Source organism: Psittacula echo, assembly GCF_963264785.1.
Source record: "Psittacula echo genome assembly, chromosome: 30".
NCBI classification, from domain to species: Eukaryota; Metazoa; Chordata; class Aves; order Psittaciformes; family Psittacidae; genus Psittacula; species Psittacula echo.
The window spans coordinates 170,189-185,898 of record NC_137765.1 but is presented as its reverse complement, the minus strand read 5'-3'; positions in this window follow the sequence as shown (position 1 = coordinate 185,898).

Sequence of the window (15,710 nt, the reverse complement as noted above, 5' to 3'; positions counted from 1 at the left end):
CAGCTCCAGTTCTTTGCACTGGCTCTTCGGCTGTGGGAGCAGAGGCCAACCGTTCGTGCTCTACTCCCTGGGATGCTGGGCAGCCGGGCACGGGTGCCAAAGAGGTTCCATTGTAATGGACTTTGAGTTGGGAAATGGAGGAGCGACAGCAATGCGGATGGCACTGTTGCAAAGCTGACTTTCTGCAGAAGAGGCACAGCTCCAGTTTTTTGCCCTGGCTCTTCGGCTGTGGGAGCAGAGGCCAACCGTTCGTGCTCTACTCCCTGGGATGCTGGGCAGCCCAGCACGGGTGCCAAAGAGGTTCCATAGGTTCCATTGTAATGGACTTTGAGTTGGGAAATCGAGGAGCGACAGCAATGCTGATGGCACCGTTGCAAAGCTGACTTTCTGCAGAAGAGGCAGAGCTCAAGTTTTTTGCCCTGGCTCTTCGGCTGTGGGAGCAGAGGCCAACCGTTCGTGCTCTACTCCCTGGGATGCTGGGCAGCCGAGCACGGGTGCCAAAGAGGTTCCATTGTAATGGACTTTGATTTGGGAAATTGAGGAGCGACAGCAATGCGGATGGCACCATTGCAAATCTGACTTTCTGCAGAAGAGGCAGAGCTCAAGTTTTTTGCCCTGGCTCTTCGGCTGTGGGAGCAGAGGCCAACCGTTCGTGCTCTACTCCCTGGGATGCTGGGCAGCCGAGCACGGGTGCCAAAGAGGTTCCATTGTAATGGACTTTGAGTTGGGAAATGGAGGAGCGACAGCAATGCGGATGGCACCGTTGCAAAGCTGACTTTCTGCAGAAGAGGCACAGCTCAGGTTTTTTGCCCTGGCTCTTCGGCTGTGGGAGCAGAGGCCAACTGTTCGTGCTCTACTCCCTGGGACGCTGGGCAGCCGAGCACGGGTGCCAAAGAGGTTCCATTGTAATGGACTTTGAGTTGGGAAATGGAGGAGCGACAGCAATGCGGATGGCACCGTTGCAAAGCTGACTTTCTGCAGAAGAGGCACAGCTCCAGTTTTTTGCCCTGGCTCTTCGGCTGTGGGAGCAGAGGCCAACCGTTCGTGCTCTACTCCCTGGGATACTGGGCAGCCGAGCACGGGTGCCAAAGAGGTTCCATTGTAATGGACTTTGAGTTGTTATATCGAGGAGCGACAGCAATGCGGATGGCACCGTTGTAAAGCTGACTTTCTGCAGAAGAGGCACAGCTCCAGTTTTTTGCCCTGGCTCTTCGGCTGTGGGAGCAGAGGCCAACCATTCGTGCTCTACTCCCTGGGATGCTGGGCAGCCGAGCACGGGTGCCAAAGAGGTTCCATTGTAATGGACTTTGAGTTGGGAAATGGAGGAGCGAGACCAATGCGGATGGCACATTTGCAAAGCTGACTTTCTGCAGAAGAGGCACAGCTCCAGTTTTTTGCCCTGGCTCTTCGGCTGTGGGAGCAGAGGCCAACCGTTCGTGCTCTACTCCCTGGGATGCTGGGCAGCCGAGCACGGGTGCCAAAGAGGTTCCATTGTAATGGACTTTGAGTTGGGAAATGGAGGAGCGACAGCAATGCGGATGGCACCGTTGCAAAGCTGACTTTCTGCAGAAGAGGCACAGCTCCAGTTTTTTGCCCTGGCTCTTCGGCTGTGGGAGCAGAGGCCAACCGTTCGTGCTCCACTCCGTGGGATGCTGGGCAGCCGGGCATGGGTGCCAAAGAGGTTCCATTGTAATGGACTTTGAGTTGGGAAATGGAGGAGCGACAGCAATGTGGATGGCACCATTGCAAAGCTGACTTTCTGCAGAAGAGGCACAGGTCAAGTTTTTTGCCCTGGCTCTTCGGCTGTGGGAGCAGAGGCCAACCCTTCGTGCTCTACTCCCTGGGATGCTGGGCAGCCGAGCACGGGTGCCAAAGAGGTTCCATTGTAATGGACTTTGAGTTGGGAAATGGAGGAGCGACAGCAATGCGGATGGCACCGTTGCAAAGCTGACTTTCTACAGAAGAGGCACAGCTCAAGTTTTTTGCCCTGGCTCTTCCGCTGTGGGAGCAGAGGCCAAACGTTCGTGCTCTACTCCCTGGGATGCTGGGCAGCCGGGCACGGGTGCCAAAGAGGTTCCATTGTAATGGACTTTGAGTTGGGAAATGGAGGAGTGACAGCAATGCGGATGGCACCGTTGCAAAGCTGACTTTCTGCAGAAGAGGCAGAGCTCAAGTTTTTTGCCCTGGCTCTTCGTCTGTGGGAGCAGAGGCCAACCGTTCGTGCTCTACTCCCTGGGATGCTGGGCAGCCGAGCACGGGTGCCAAAGAGGTTCCATTGTAATGGACTTTGAGTTGGGAAATGGAGGAGCGACAGCAATGCGGATGGCACCGTTGCAAAGCTGACTTTCTGCAGAAGAGGCACAGCTCCAGTTCTTTGCACTGGCTCTTCGTCTGTGGGAGCAGAGGCCAACCGTTCGTGCTCTACTCCCTGGGATGCTGGGCAGCCGGGCACGGGTGTCAAAGAGGTTCCATTGTAATAGACTTTGAGTTGGGAAATGGAGGAGCGACAGCAATGCGGATGGCACCGTTGCAAAGCTGACTTTCTGCAGAAGAGGCACAGCTCAAGTTTTTTGCCCTGGCTCTTCCGCTGTGGGAGCAGAGGCCAAACGTTCGTGCTCTACTCCCTGGGATGCTGGGCAGCCGAGCACGGGTGCCAAAGAGGTTCCATTGTAATGGACTTTGAGTTGGGAAATGGAGGAGCGACAGCAATGCGGATGGCAGCGTTGCAAAGCTGACTTTCTGCAGAAGAGGCAGAGCTCAAGATTTTTGCCCTGGCTCTTCGTCTGTGGGAGCAGAGGCCAACCGTTCGTGCTCTACTCCCTGGGATGCTGGGCAGCCGAGCACGGGTGCCAAAGAGGTTCCATTGTAATGGACTTTGAGTTGGGAAATGGAGGAGCGACAGCAATGCGGATGGCACCGTTGCAAAGCTGACTTTCTGCAGAAGAGGCACAGCTCAAGTTTTTTGCCCTGGCTCTTCGGCTGTGGGAGCAGAGGCCAAATGTTCGTGCTCTACTCCCTGGGATGCTGGGCAGCCCGGCAAGGGTGCCAAAGAGGTTCCATTGTAATGGACTTTGAGTTGGGAAATGGAGGAGCGACAGCAATGCGGATGGCACCGTTGCAAATCTGACTTTCTGCAGAAGAGGCAGAGCTCAAGTTTTTTGCCCTGGCTCTTCGTCTGTGGGAGCAGAGGCCAACCGTTCGTGCTCTACTCCCTGGGATGCTGGGCAGCCGGGCACGGGTGCCAAAGAGGTTCCATTGTAATGGACTTTGAGTTGGGAAATGGAGGAGCGACAGCAATGCGGATGGCACTGTTGCAAAGCTGACTTTCTGCAGAAGAGGCACAGCTCAAGTTTTTTGCCCTGGCTCTTCGTCTGTGGGAGCAGAGGCCAACCGTTCGTGCTCTACTCCCTGGGATGCTGGGCAGCCGAGCACGGGTGCCAAAGAGGTTCCATTGTAATGGACTTTGAGTTGGGAAATGGAGGAGCGACAGCAATGCGGATGGCACCGTTGCAAATCTGACTTTCTGCAGAAGAGGCACAGCTCCAGTTTTTTGCCCTGGCTCTTCGGCTGTGGGAGCAGAGGCCAACCGTTCGTGCTCTACTCCCTGGGATGCTGGGCAGCCGAGCACGGGTGCCAAAGAGGTTCCATAGGTTCCATTGTAATGGACTTTGAGTTGGGAAATGGAGGAGCGAGACCAATGCGGATGGTACCTTTGCAAAGCTGACTTTCTGCAGAAGAGGCACAGCTCAAGTTTTTTGCCCTGGCTCTTCGTCTGTGGGAGCAGAGGCCAACCGTTCGTGCTCTACTCCCTGGGATGCTGGCCAGCCGAGCACGGGTGCCAAAGAGGTTCCATTGTAATGGACTTTGAGTTGGGAAATGGAGGAGCGACAGCAATGCGGATGGCACCGTTGCAAAGCTGACTTTCTGCAGAAGAGGCACAGCTCCAGTTTTTTGCCCTGGCTCTTCGTCTGTGGGAGCAGAGGCCAACCATTCGTGCTCTACTCCCTGGGATGCTGGGCAGCCAAGCACGGGTGCCAAAGAGGTTCCATTGTAATGGATTTTGAGTTGTTATATCGAGGAATCGACAGCAATGCGGATGGCACCGTTGCAAAGCTGACTTTCTGCAGAAGAGGCACAGCTCCAGTTTTTTGCCCTGGCTCTTCGGCTGTGGTAGCAGAGGCCAACCGTTCGTGCTCTACTCCCCGGCATGATGGGCAGCCCGGCACGGGTGCCAAAGAGGTTCCATTGTAATGGACTTTGAGTTGGGAAATCGAGGAGCGACAGCAATGCGGATGGCACCGTTGCAAAGCTGACTTTCTGCAGAAGAGGCAGAGCTCAAGTTTTTTGCCCTGGCTCTTCGGCTGTGGGAGCAGAGGCCAACCGTTCGTGCTCTACTCGCTGGGATGCTGGGCAGCCGAGCACGGGTGCCAAAGAGGTTCCATTGTAATGGACTTTGAGTTGGGAAATTGAGGAGCGACAGCAATGCGGATGGCACCGTTGCAAAGCTGACTTTCTGCAGAAGAGGCACAGCTCAAGTTTTTTGCCCTGGCTCTTCGGCTGTGGGAGCAGAGGCCAACCGTTCGTGCTCTACTCCCTGGGATGCTGGGCAGCCGAGCACGGATGCCAAAGAGGTTCCATTGTAATGGACTTTGAGTTGGGAAATGGAGGAGCGAGACCAATGCGGATGGTACCTTTGCAAAGCTGACTTTCTGCAGAAGAGGCACAGCTCAAGTTTTTTGCCCTGGCTCTTCGGCTGTGGGAGCAGAGGCCAACCGTTCGTGCTCTACTCCCTGGGATGCTGGGCAGCCGAGCACGGGTGCCAAAGAGGTTCCATTGTAATGGACTTTGAGTTGGGAACTGGAGGAGCGACAGCAATGCGGATGGCACCGTTGCAAAGCTAACTTTCTGCAGAAGAGGCACAGCTCAGGTTTTTTGCCCTAGCTCTTCGGCTGTGGGAGCAGAGGCCAACCGTTCGTGCTCGACTCCCTGGGATGTTGGGCAGCCGAGCACGGGTGCCAAAGAGGTTCCATTGTAATGGACTTTGAGTTGGGAACTGGAGGAGCGACAGCAATGCGGATGGCACCGTTGCAAAGCTGACTTTCTGCAGAAGAGGCACAGCTCAAGTTTTTTGCCCTGGCTCTTCGGCTGTGGGAGCAGAGGCCAACCATTCGTGCTCTACTCCCTGGGATGCTGGGCAGCCGAGCACGGGTGCCAAAGAGGTTCCATTGTAATGGACTTTGAGTTGGGAAATGGAGGAGCGACAGCAATGCGGATGGCACCGTTGCAAAGCTGACTTTCTGCAGAAGAGGCACAGCTCCAGTTTTTTGCCCTGGCTCTTCGGCTGTGGGAGCAGAGGCCAACCGTTCGTGCTTGACTCCCTGGGATGCTGGGCAGCCGGGCACGGGTGCCAAAGAGGTTCCATTGTAATGGACTTTGAGTTGGGAAATGGAGGAGCGACAGCAATGCGGATGGCACCGTTGCAAAGCTGACTTTCTGCAGAAGAGGCACAACTCAGGTTTTTTGCCCTGGCTCTTCGGCTGTGGGAGCAGAGGCCAAACGTTCGTGCTCTACTCCCTGGGATGCTGGGCAGCCGAGCACGTGTTCCAAAGAGGTTCCATTGTAATGGACTTTGAGTTGGGAAATGGAGGAGCGACAGCAATGCGGATGGCACCGTTGCAAAGCTGACTTTCTGCAGAAGAGGCACAGCTCCAGTTCTTTGCACTGGCTCTTCGTCTGTGGGAGCAGAGGCCAACCGTTCGTGCTCTACTCCCTGGGATGCTGGGCAGCCGGGCACGGGTGTCAAAGAGGTTCCATTGTAATAGACTTTGAGTTGGGAAATGGAGGAGCGACAGCAATGCGGATGGCACCGTTGCAAAGCTGACTTTCTGCAGAAGAGGCACAGCTCAAGTTTTTTGCCCTGGCTCTTCCGCTGTGGGAGCAGAGGCCAAACGTTCGTGCTCTACTCCCTGGGATGCTGGGCAGCCGAGCACGGGTGCCAAAGAGGTTCCATTGTAATGGACTTTGAGTTGGGAAATGGAGGAGCGACAGCAATGCGGATGGCAGCGTTGCAAAGCTGACTTTCTGCAGAAGAGGCAGAGCTCAAGATTTTTGCCCTGGCTCTTCGTCTGTGGGAGCAGAGGCCAACCGTTCGTGCTCTACTCCCTGGGATGCTGGGCAGCCGAGCACGGGTGCCAAAGAGGTTCCATTGTAATGGACTTTGAGTTGGGAAATGGAGGAGCGACAGCAATGCGGATGGCACCGTTGCAAAGCTGACTTTCTGCAGAAGAGGCAGAGCTCAAGTTTTTTGCCCTGGCTCTTCGTCTGTGGGAGCAGAGGCCAACCGTTCGTGCTCTACTCCCTGGGATGCTGGGCAGCCGGGCACGGGTGCCAAAGAGGTTCCATTGTAATGGACTTTGAGTTGGGAAATGGAGGAGCGACAGCAATGCGGATGGCACTGTTGCAAAGATGACTTTCTGCAGAAGAGGCACAGCTCAAGTTTTTTGCCCTGGCTCTTCGGCTGTGGGAGCAGAGGCCAACCGTTCGTGCTCTACTCCCTGGGATGCTGGGCAGCCGAGCACGGGTGCCAAAGAGGTTCCATAGGTTCCATTGTAATGGACTTTGAGTTGGGAAATGGAGGAGCGAGACCAATGCGGATGGTACCTTTGCAAAGCTGACTTTCTGCAGAAGAGGCACAGCTCAAGTTTTTTGCCCTGGCTCTTCGGCTGTGGGAGCAGAGGCCAACCGTTCGTGCTCTACTCCCTGGGATGCTGGCCAGCCGAGCACGGGTGCCAAAGAGGTTCCATTGTAATGGACTTTGAGTTGGGAAATGGAGGAGCGACAGCAATGCGGATGGCACCGTTGCAAAGCTGACTTTCTGCAGAAGAGGCACAGCTCAAGTTTTTTGCCCTGGCTCTTCGGCTGTGGGAGCAGAGGCCAACCGTTCGTGCTCTACTCCCTGGGATGCTGGGCAGTCGAGCACGGGTGCCAAAGAGGTTCCATTTTAATGGACTTTGAGTTGGGAAATGGAGGAGCGACAGCAATGCGGATGGCACCGTTGCAAAGCTGACTTTCTGCAGAAGAGGCACAGCTCCAGTTTTTTGCCCTGGCTCTTCGTCTGTGGGAGCAGAGGCCAACCATTCGTGCTCTACTCCCTGGGATGCTGGGCAGCCAAGCACGGGTGCCAAAGAGGTTCCATTGTAATGGATTTTGAGTTGTTTTATCGAGGAATCGACAGCAATGCGGATGGCACCGTGGCAAAGCTGACTTTCTGCAGAAGAGGCACAGCTCCAGTTTTTTGCCCTGGCTCTTCGGCTGCGGTAGCAGAGGCCAACCGTTCGTGCTCTACTCCCTGGGATGCTGGGCAGCCGAGCACGGGTGCCAAAGAGGTTCCATTGTAATGGACTTTGAGTTGGGAAATTGAGGAGCGACAGCAATGCGGATGGCACCGTTGCAAAGCTGACTTTCTGCAGAAGAGGCACAGCTCAAGTTTTTTGCCCTGGCTCTTCGGCTGTGGGAGCAGAGGCCAACCATTCGTGCTCTACTCCCTGGGATGCTGGGCAGCCGAGCACGGATGCCAAAGAGGTTCCCTTGTAATGGACTTTGAGTTGGGAACTGGAGGAGCGACAGCAATGCGGATGGCACCGTTGCAAAGCTAACTTTCTGCAGAAGAGGCACAGCTCAGGTTTTTTGCCCTGGCTCTTCGGCTGTGGGAGCAGAGGCCAACCGTTCGTGCTCGACTCCCTGGGATGCTGGGCAGCCGAGCACGGGTGCCAAAGAGGTTCCATTGTAATGGACTTTGAGTTGGGAACTGGAGGAGCGACAGCAATGCGGATGGCACCGTTGCAAAGCTGACTTTCTGCAGAAGAGGCACAGCTCAAGTTTTTTGCCCTGGCTCTTCGGCTGTGGGAGCAGAGGCCAAATGTTCGTGCTCTGCGGTTTGGGATGCTGGGCAGCCGAGCACGGGTGCCAAAGAGGTTCCATTGTAATGGACTTTGAGTTGGGAAATGGAGGAGCGACAGCAATGCGGATGGCACCGTTGCAAAGCTGACTTTCTGCAGAAGAGGCACAGCTCAAGTTTTTTGCCCTGGCTCTTCGGCTGTGGGAGCAGAGGCCAACCATTCGTGCTCTACTCCCTGGGATGCTGGGCAGCCGAGCACGGGTGCCAAAGAGGTTCCATTGTAATGGACTTTGAGTTGGGAAATGGAGGAGCGACAGCAATGCGGATGGCACCGTTGCAAAGCTGACTTTCTGCAGAAGAGGCACAGCTCCAGTTTTTTGCCCTGGCTCTTCGGCTGTGGGAGCAGAGGCCAACCGTTCGTGCTTGACTCCCTGGGATGCTGGGCAGCCGGGCACGGGTGCCAAAGAGGTTCCATTGTAATGGACTTTGAGTTGGGAAATGGAGGAGCGACAGCAATGCGGATGGCACCGTTGCAAAGCTGACTTTCTGCAGAAGAGGCACAACTCAGGTTTTTTGCCCTGGCTCTTCGGCTGTGGGAGCAGAGGCCAACCGTTCGTGCTCTACTCCCTGGGATGCTGGGCAGTCGAGCACGGGTGCCAAAGATGTTCCATTGTAATGGATTTTGAGTTGTTATATCGAGGAGCGACAGCAATGCGGATGGCACCGTTGCAAAGCTGACTTTCTGCAGAAGAGGCACAGCTCCAGTTTTTTGCCCTGGCTCTTCCGCTGTGGGAGCAGAGGCCAACCGTTCGTGCTCTACTCCCCGGCATGCTGGGCAGCCCGGCACGGGTGCCAAAGAGGTTCCATTGTAATGGACTTTGAGTTGGGAAATCGAGGAGCGACAGCAATGCGGATGGCACCGTTGCAAATCTGACTTTCTGCAGAAGAGGCAGAGCTCAAGTTTTTTGCCCTGGCTCTTCGGCTGTGGGAGCAGAGGCCAACCGTACGTGCTCTACTCCCTGGGATGCTGGGCAGCCGAGCACGGGTGCCAAAGAGGTTCCATTGTAATGGACTTTGAGTTGGGAAATGGAGGAGCGACAGCAATGCGGATGGCACCGTTGCAAAGCTGCCTTTCTGCAGAAGAGGCACAGCTCAAATTTTTGCACTGGCTCTTCGGCTGTGGGAGCAGAGGCCAACCGTTCGTGCTTGACTCCCTGGGATGCTGGGCAGCCGAGAGGGGGAGCTGGGGATATTTGGATTCCAATGGCCTTATAGTTTGGAAAGTGAGGAGTGAGAGCAATGCGGGAGGCAACTTTGCAAAGCTGGTTGTCTGCATCCCAGAAAGAGAATGTCCTTTAGATTTGAAGCTCTGTGGCACCCGTTCTCAGCTGTCGCTCCTCGATTTCCCAACGGGGGCTGGTGGTGGTGTACTGAAAGGGGCGTGGCTAGAGAAGGGGCGGAGCTAAAGGGAGTGGATTCAGGGAATGGGGCGGGGCCTGGCAGGGGAGTCCCGAATGTGGAGGTTCCCCCTTGGGGTGGGGGCGCTTTTATATTTGGGGGCTCACTTATAGGGGAACCCCATTAGGACCCCATAGGAGTTCTGGGGGGGGTCCTTGGGGGTGGGCATCGATGAGGGTCCCATTTCGAGAGGGTTTACTTAGGGGTCTTATTTGGGGGGGGCCACTTGGCGAGGGTTCCATGGGGGGGGTGGCTTGGGAGGGGGTCCCATGGGGGGGATGTTCATGGGGGGGTCTTCTCTGGGGTTGTCTCCCATGAGGGGTGCAGGTTTCAATGGGAGGGTCTGCCATAGGGGGGTGTTTTCCATGGGGGGGATGTTCTCAATGGGGGGATCTCCCATAGGGGCGTGCTTCCTGTTGGGGGGGATGTTCTCAACTGAGGGGGGGTCTCTCATGGGGGTTCTCCCATAGAGGGGTGTTTCCTGATGGGGGGGATGTTCTCAATGTGGGGTCTCCCATAGGGGATGTTTTCCAATTGGGGTTGTATTCCCAATGGGGGGGTGTCTGCTGTAGAGGGCTGTTTCCCATAGGGGGGCTGTTCTCAATGGGGGGGGCTCCCATAGGGGGGTGTTTTCTATAGTGGGGGATCCTTCCCTTCACCACCCCTTTGGTTTGCACGGGGGGGTCCCGGTGTTGAACCGAGGAAGCCGCCCCCCCCCCCCCATTGCTTGTGTCATCCCCGTCCCCCCCCATCCCCTTCCCATTCCCGATGTTCCCCCCCCCCCCCCCCCCCGCAGGAGCAGGAAGCGACCAGAGGAGGCGAAATCCCCTTTGGGAGGGGGGGGAGGTGACGTCACCCAGGCTGGATCCCCCCCATCCCATCGCATCCCATCCCGTGTCCCGCCCGGGCTACCCCCGCCCCCGAGGCCGCTGGTTCCTTCCCGGCCGGTCCCCACCTCCGGTCCCCGCCTCCGGTCCCTCCCTGCTCCGGTCCCTTTAAGAGGCGGCTCCGCCGCTCGGTCCCTGCTGCGATGCCGCCGATCGCCGACCCCGAGTCCCCGCCGCTGCCTCCCGGCCACGACCGAGATTGGGACCGGAGCCGCCGCCGCCTCTTCCCGGTTCTCGCCGCGCTCGGAGCCGCCGCTCTCGGAGCCGCCGCAGCGGCCGCCGCGCTCCTGGGGATGCTCCATTGCGGGATGCTCCAGAGGGGGACCCTGCCGCAGGTCCGTGTCCGTGCCCCCCCCCCGAGTCCATCTGTCCCAGTGTCCAAGGGTCTGTCCCAGTCTCTGCCTCGTGGTCCATGTGTCCGGATGTCCGAGGGTCTCTGTTCTGGTGTCCGTCTGTGTCCACTTGTCCAAGCATCCATCTGGATGTCTGTCCGTCCCTCTGGGTGTCCATCTGGGCTTTCCCTTCCCATCCTTCTGGGTGTCTGTTCCTCCAATGTCCATCCAGGTTGCCCATCCTGGTGGTGTCCATCCATCCCTCCATCATCCATCCATTCGTCTGTCCATCCATCCATCCATCCATCCCTCCCTTCCTCCCTCCATCCTTCCCACCCTTGTGGGTGGCTGTTCTTCCAGCGTCCATCCAGGTTGCACATCCTAGTCGTGTTCATCCCTTCATCCATCATCCGTCCCTTCATCCATCATCCATCGCTTCATCCATCATCTATCCATCCACCATCCATTCCTCCCTTCCTCCCTCCATCCTTCCCATCCTTCTGGGTGTCCATTCAGGTTGCACATCCTGGTGGTGTCCATCCATCCCTCCCTCCATCCATCTCTCCCTTCCTCCCTCCATCCCTACTGACCAATGGGGTATCCACCACCTGCCTGCCTCTTGGAGACCCCCAATCCTTCCCCGTGCCTCAGTTTCCCATCCCCAAACACACCAAGTCTCCCCATATCCAGGTCTCACCCCCTTGCTTGGGGACCCCCCGGAGTCCCCAGGGGGATGCTGGAAAGTCCCCACATCCTGATGTGACGCCAACTTCCCCTTCCCTGAGGGGCACACTGGGGACAAGGACGCTTTGGGTGCTTCCTGACACTCGTTTCCTTTCTCTCCTCAGGCTCCCACAGCTGCCCACATGCTGCTGAGTGCTGGTAAGTCCCCAGGGCCTGAGGCCACCACGAGGGGACAAAGGGAGATGGGGACAGGCCCTTCCTTAGGCGGGTGGCTCAGTCATCTCGAAAACCCTCCTGTGGGTTCCTCCTTCCGCCCTCACAATGGAAATGTCACCCCAAGGCCTGCAGCATCCGGACATGTCTCAGGGCGGCCGTGGTGTCACAGAGTGCCCAGGGTGTCATGGAGCATCCTCCATCCCTGTGGTACCCAGGGTGTCATGGAGCATCCTCCATCCTTGTGGTCCCTACGGTGTCATGGAGCATCCTCCATCCCTGCGGTACCCAGGGTGCCATGGAACATCCTCTGTTGTCATGGAGCATTCTCCATCCCTGTGGTACCCAGAGTGTCATGGAGCATCCTCTGCCCTTGTGGTCCCCAGGGTGTCACAGAGCATCCTCCATCCCTGTGATACCCAGAGTGTCATGGAGCACCCTCCATCCTTATGGTACCCAGGGTGTCACGGAGCATCCTCCGTCCCTGTGGTCCCCAGGGTGTCATGGAGCATCCTCTATTCCTGTGGTACCCAGGGTGTCACGGAGTATCCTCCATCCCTGTGGTACCCAAGGTGTCACGGAGCATCCTCCGTCCCTGTGGTCCCCAGGGTGTCATGGAACATCCTCTATTCCTGTGGTACCCAGAGTGTCACGGAGTATCCTCCATCCCTGTGGTACCCAAGGTGTCACGGAGTGTCCCATGGGTGTCACGGAGCATCCTCCATCCCTGTGGTACCCAGGGTGTCACAGAGCATCTTCCATCCCTGTGCTCCCTTTGTTCCACATCCCTGGCTTTCCTGCAGCGCCTTGGGGCCACCGAGGAGAGCTGCAGAACCCATCTCCCCTTGGGGTCACCCATCCCCACCCCTCACCACCCCTCTCCCTCTCCCCCCGCAGGCTCCCTGTCGCCGCCATCCTCCCCTCTCTGGCGCTACGAACGCGGCATCAGCGGCGTCTTCCTCAGTGGCGACGTTCAGGCGACAGCCGGGGACCTGCGGGTGACGACGGCCGGGCTCTACCTGCTCTATGGGCAGCTCGCCCTGACCTGCACGGCCCCTGCGTGTCCCCCCGGCACCGCCACCCTCCAGCTCCGCCGCTCGGGGGCCCCGCGGCCGCTGCTGGCGGTGCCCGTGGCGCTGCGCGATGGCCCCGGCCCCGTGCGCTCGGCTCTGGTCCAGGCCGTGGGGCGGCTCCGTGCCGGGGAGCGACTGAGCCTGGCGCTGGTCGGGGACACGGAGCGGGCCGGGGCCGGGTGGCAGCTGGCGCAGGACGAGCGGGAGGGGAACTTCGTGGGGCTGCTGCGCATCGCGGGGGACCCCGTGGGTGCAGGCAGGGGGGTGGTGGAGGAGGCCATGGTTTGAGGATGTGGCTGGAGATGGAGACGTCAAGGGACGTCAATGGACGTCAATGGACATCAGTGGACATCAATGGACATGGCTGACCTCAATGGGCAGCAATGGACACCAATGGCCACCAATGGCCATTGCTGACCTCAATGGACACCAGTGGACATCAATGGACATCAATGGACATCAATGGACATCGCTGACCTCAATGGACGTCAATGGACACCAATGGCCACCAATGGCCATTGCTGACCTCAATGGACACCAGTGGACATCAATGGACACCAATGGACGTCAATGGACATCAATGGATGTCAATGGACATCAGTGGACATCAATGGACACCAATGGACACCAGTGGCCATTGCTGACCTCAATGGACACCCATGGACACCAATGGACACCAGTGGACACCAATGGACATCAATGGACATCAATGGACATCGCTGACCTCAATGGACACCAATGGACACCAATGGACACCAATGGACACCAATGGACATTGCTGACCTCAATGGACATCAATGGACACCAGTGGCCACCAATGGCCATTGCTGACCTCAATGGACATCAATGGACATCAATGGACATCAATGGACATCAATGGACGTCAATGGACGTCAATGGACATCAGTGGACATCAATGGACACCAATGGACACCAATGGCCATTGCTGACCTCAATGGACACCCATGGACACCAATGGACACCAGTGGACACCAATGGACATCAATGGACATCAATGGGCATCGCTGACCTCAATGGACACCAATGGACACCAGTGGACACCAATGGCCATTGCTGACCTCAATGGACACCCACGGACACCAATGGACACCAATGGACACCAGTGGACACCAATGGACATCAATGGACATCAATGGGCATCGCTGACCTCAATGGACACCAATGGACACCAATGGACACCAATGGACATTGCTGACCTCAATGGACACCAACGGACTCAATGGACATCGCTGACCTCAATGGACATCAATGGACACCAATGGACACTGCTCACCTCGGTGGACACCAATGGACACCAATGGACATCAGTGGACATTGCTGACCTCAATGGACATCAGTGGACACCAATGGACATCAATGGACATTGCTGACCTCAGTGGACCCCAATGGACATCACTGGACACTGCTGACCTCAGTGGACATCAATGGACACCAATGGACATTGCTGACCTCCGTGGACATCCATCAATGGACCTCAATGGACATCACTGACCTCAATGGACATCACTGACCTCAATGGACATCCATCAATGGACATCGCTGACCTCAATGGACATCAGTGGACACCAATGGACATTAATGGACACCTATGGACACCAATGGACATTGCTAACCCCCATGACCAGAGACCTGGGGACATCAAGGGACAGTAAGTGGCATTAATGGACACTGCTGACCTCAATGGGCATCCATCAGTGGACATCAATGGGCATTGCTAACCGCCATGACCAGAGACTGAGGGACATCAAGGGACATTCAGTGGCATTAAGGCACATTGCTGACCTCCACACGTTGAGGTTTGGGTGCCAAGACCCCCATGACCAGAGATTTGGGGGCATTAAGGCACATTGCTGACCTCCACACGTTGAGGTTTGGGTGCCAAGACCCCCAACCACAGAGATTAAGGGACGTCAATGGACGTCAATGGACACCAATGGACATTGCCAACCCCCATGACCAAAGACCTGGGGACATCAAGGGACCATTGCTGACCCTCATGCCCCATGGTGCTGGTGACCCCAGAGGCTGGGGACATCAAGGGACCTTGGACACCCCCATGGTGGCCATCTGGGGGGACCCCGATGCTGGACACTTGGAGACCTCTGAGCTCCCCATGATGGGGTCATTGGGGACCAGAGAAGTGGGGTCCCTGCAGGTTCCCACCCCCCCCCCAGCAGGCCTGGTGGGGGTCCCGCCCCCCCCCCTTAAATTAAGACCTTAATTTATTGATTAATAACGATTATTTATTGATTAATGAAGTTATTTATGTTCCCATACACGTGTGTATGAACCCACATATGTCTGTTTGCACATACATGTGCCAATGCACACACACATGTATATGCACAACCCTCCCCAGCCCCCCCTTTGGTCCCTTCCATTCCCTTCCCCCCCCCCCCCGCCATGGCCTCATCCGGCCTCAGCAGCAGGAAACAAGAACAAGGGGGGGGGGATGGGGGTGTCACATATGGGTCCCAACCCCCCCCCCCCCGCATTCATCCCCCCCATAACCGGAAGTTGGGGGTGTGTGTGGTGTGGTGTGTGCTCAACCTCATAGCAGCCAGCAGAGAATCTCCGCTTCTAAGCACAAAGGCTGCTGGTGAACTGGGAGTGAATGGGTTGGCCCTGACCGTCCCCCCCCAATAGCCCCTGCACCCCCATTTTGACCCCCCCAGACCCATAGGTTTGCTCCTGCACCCCCAAATCTACCCCAGAGCCCCCCAGTAGAGCCCTGATCCTCCAATATAGCCCTGACCCCCCAATCTGCCCCTACACCCCCGAAACTGCCCCAGGCCACCCCAATTTGCCCCAAACCCAAGCTGGGGATGGGATTGGGGGCTTGGGGGTTCCCCTGAATGTCAGGGTTCAATCCCCCCCCAGTGAGCACCCCTGTGCACAACCCTATACGAGCCACTGGAGAATCCCCACTGCTCTCCAGGCTTGAGGACTTGGAGGGTGGGCAAAGGGGTCTCCACAGGCTTCCAGTGAGGGACCCAAGCCTCTGGGTTGGGGTCTGGAGGGTCCAGGGCATCGTGACCCCATGCACAACCCTATACATCCCCTATGGAGTCCCCATCACCCCTATGGTGTCCCCATGATCCCACCATCCCCTATGGTGTCCCCATCACCCCTATGGTGTCCCCAT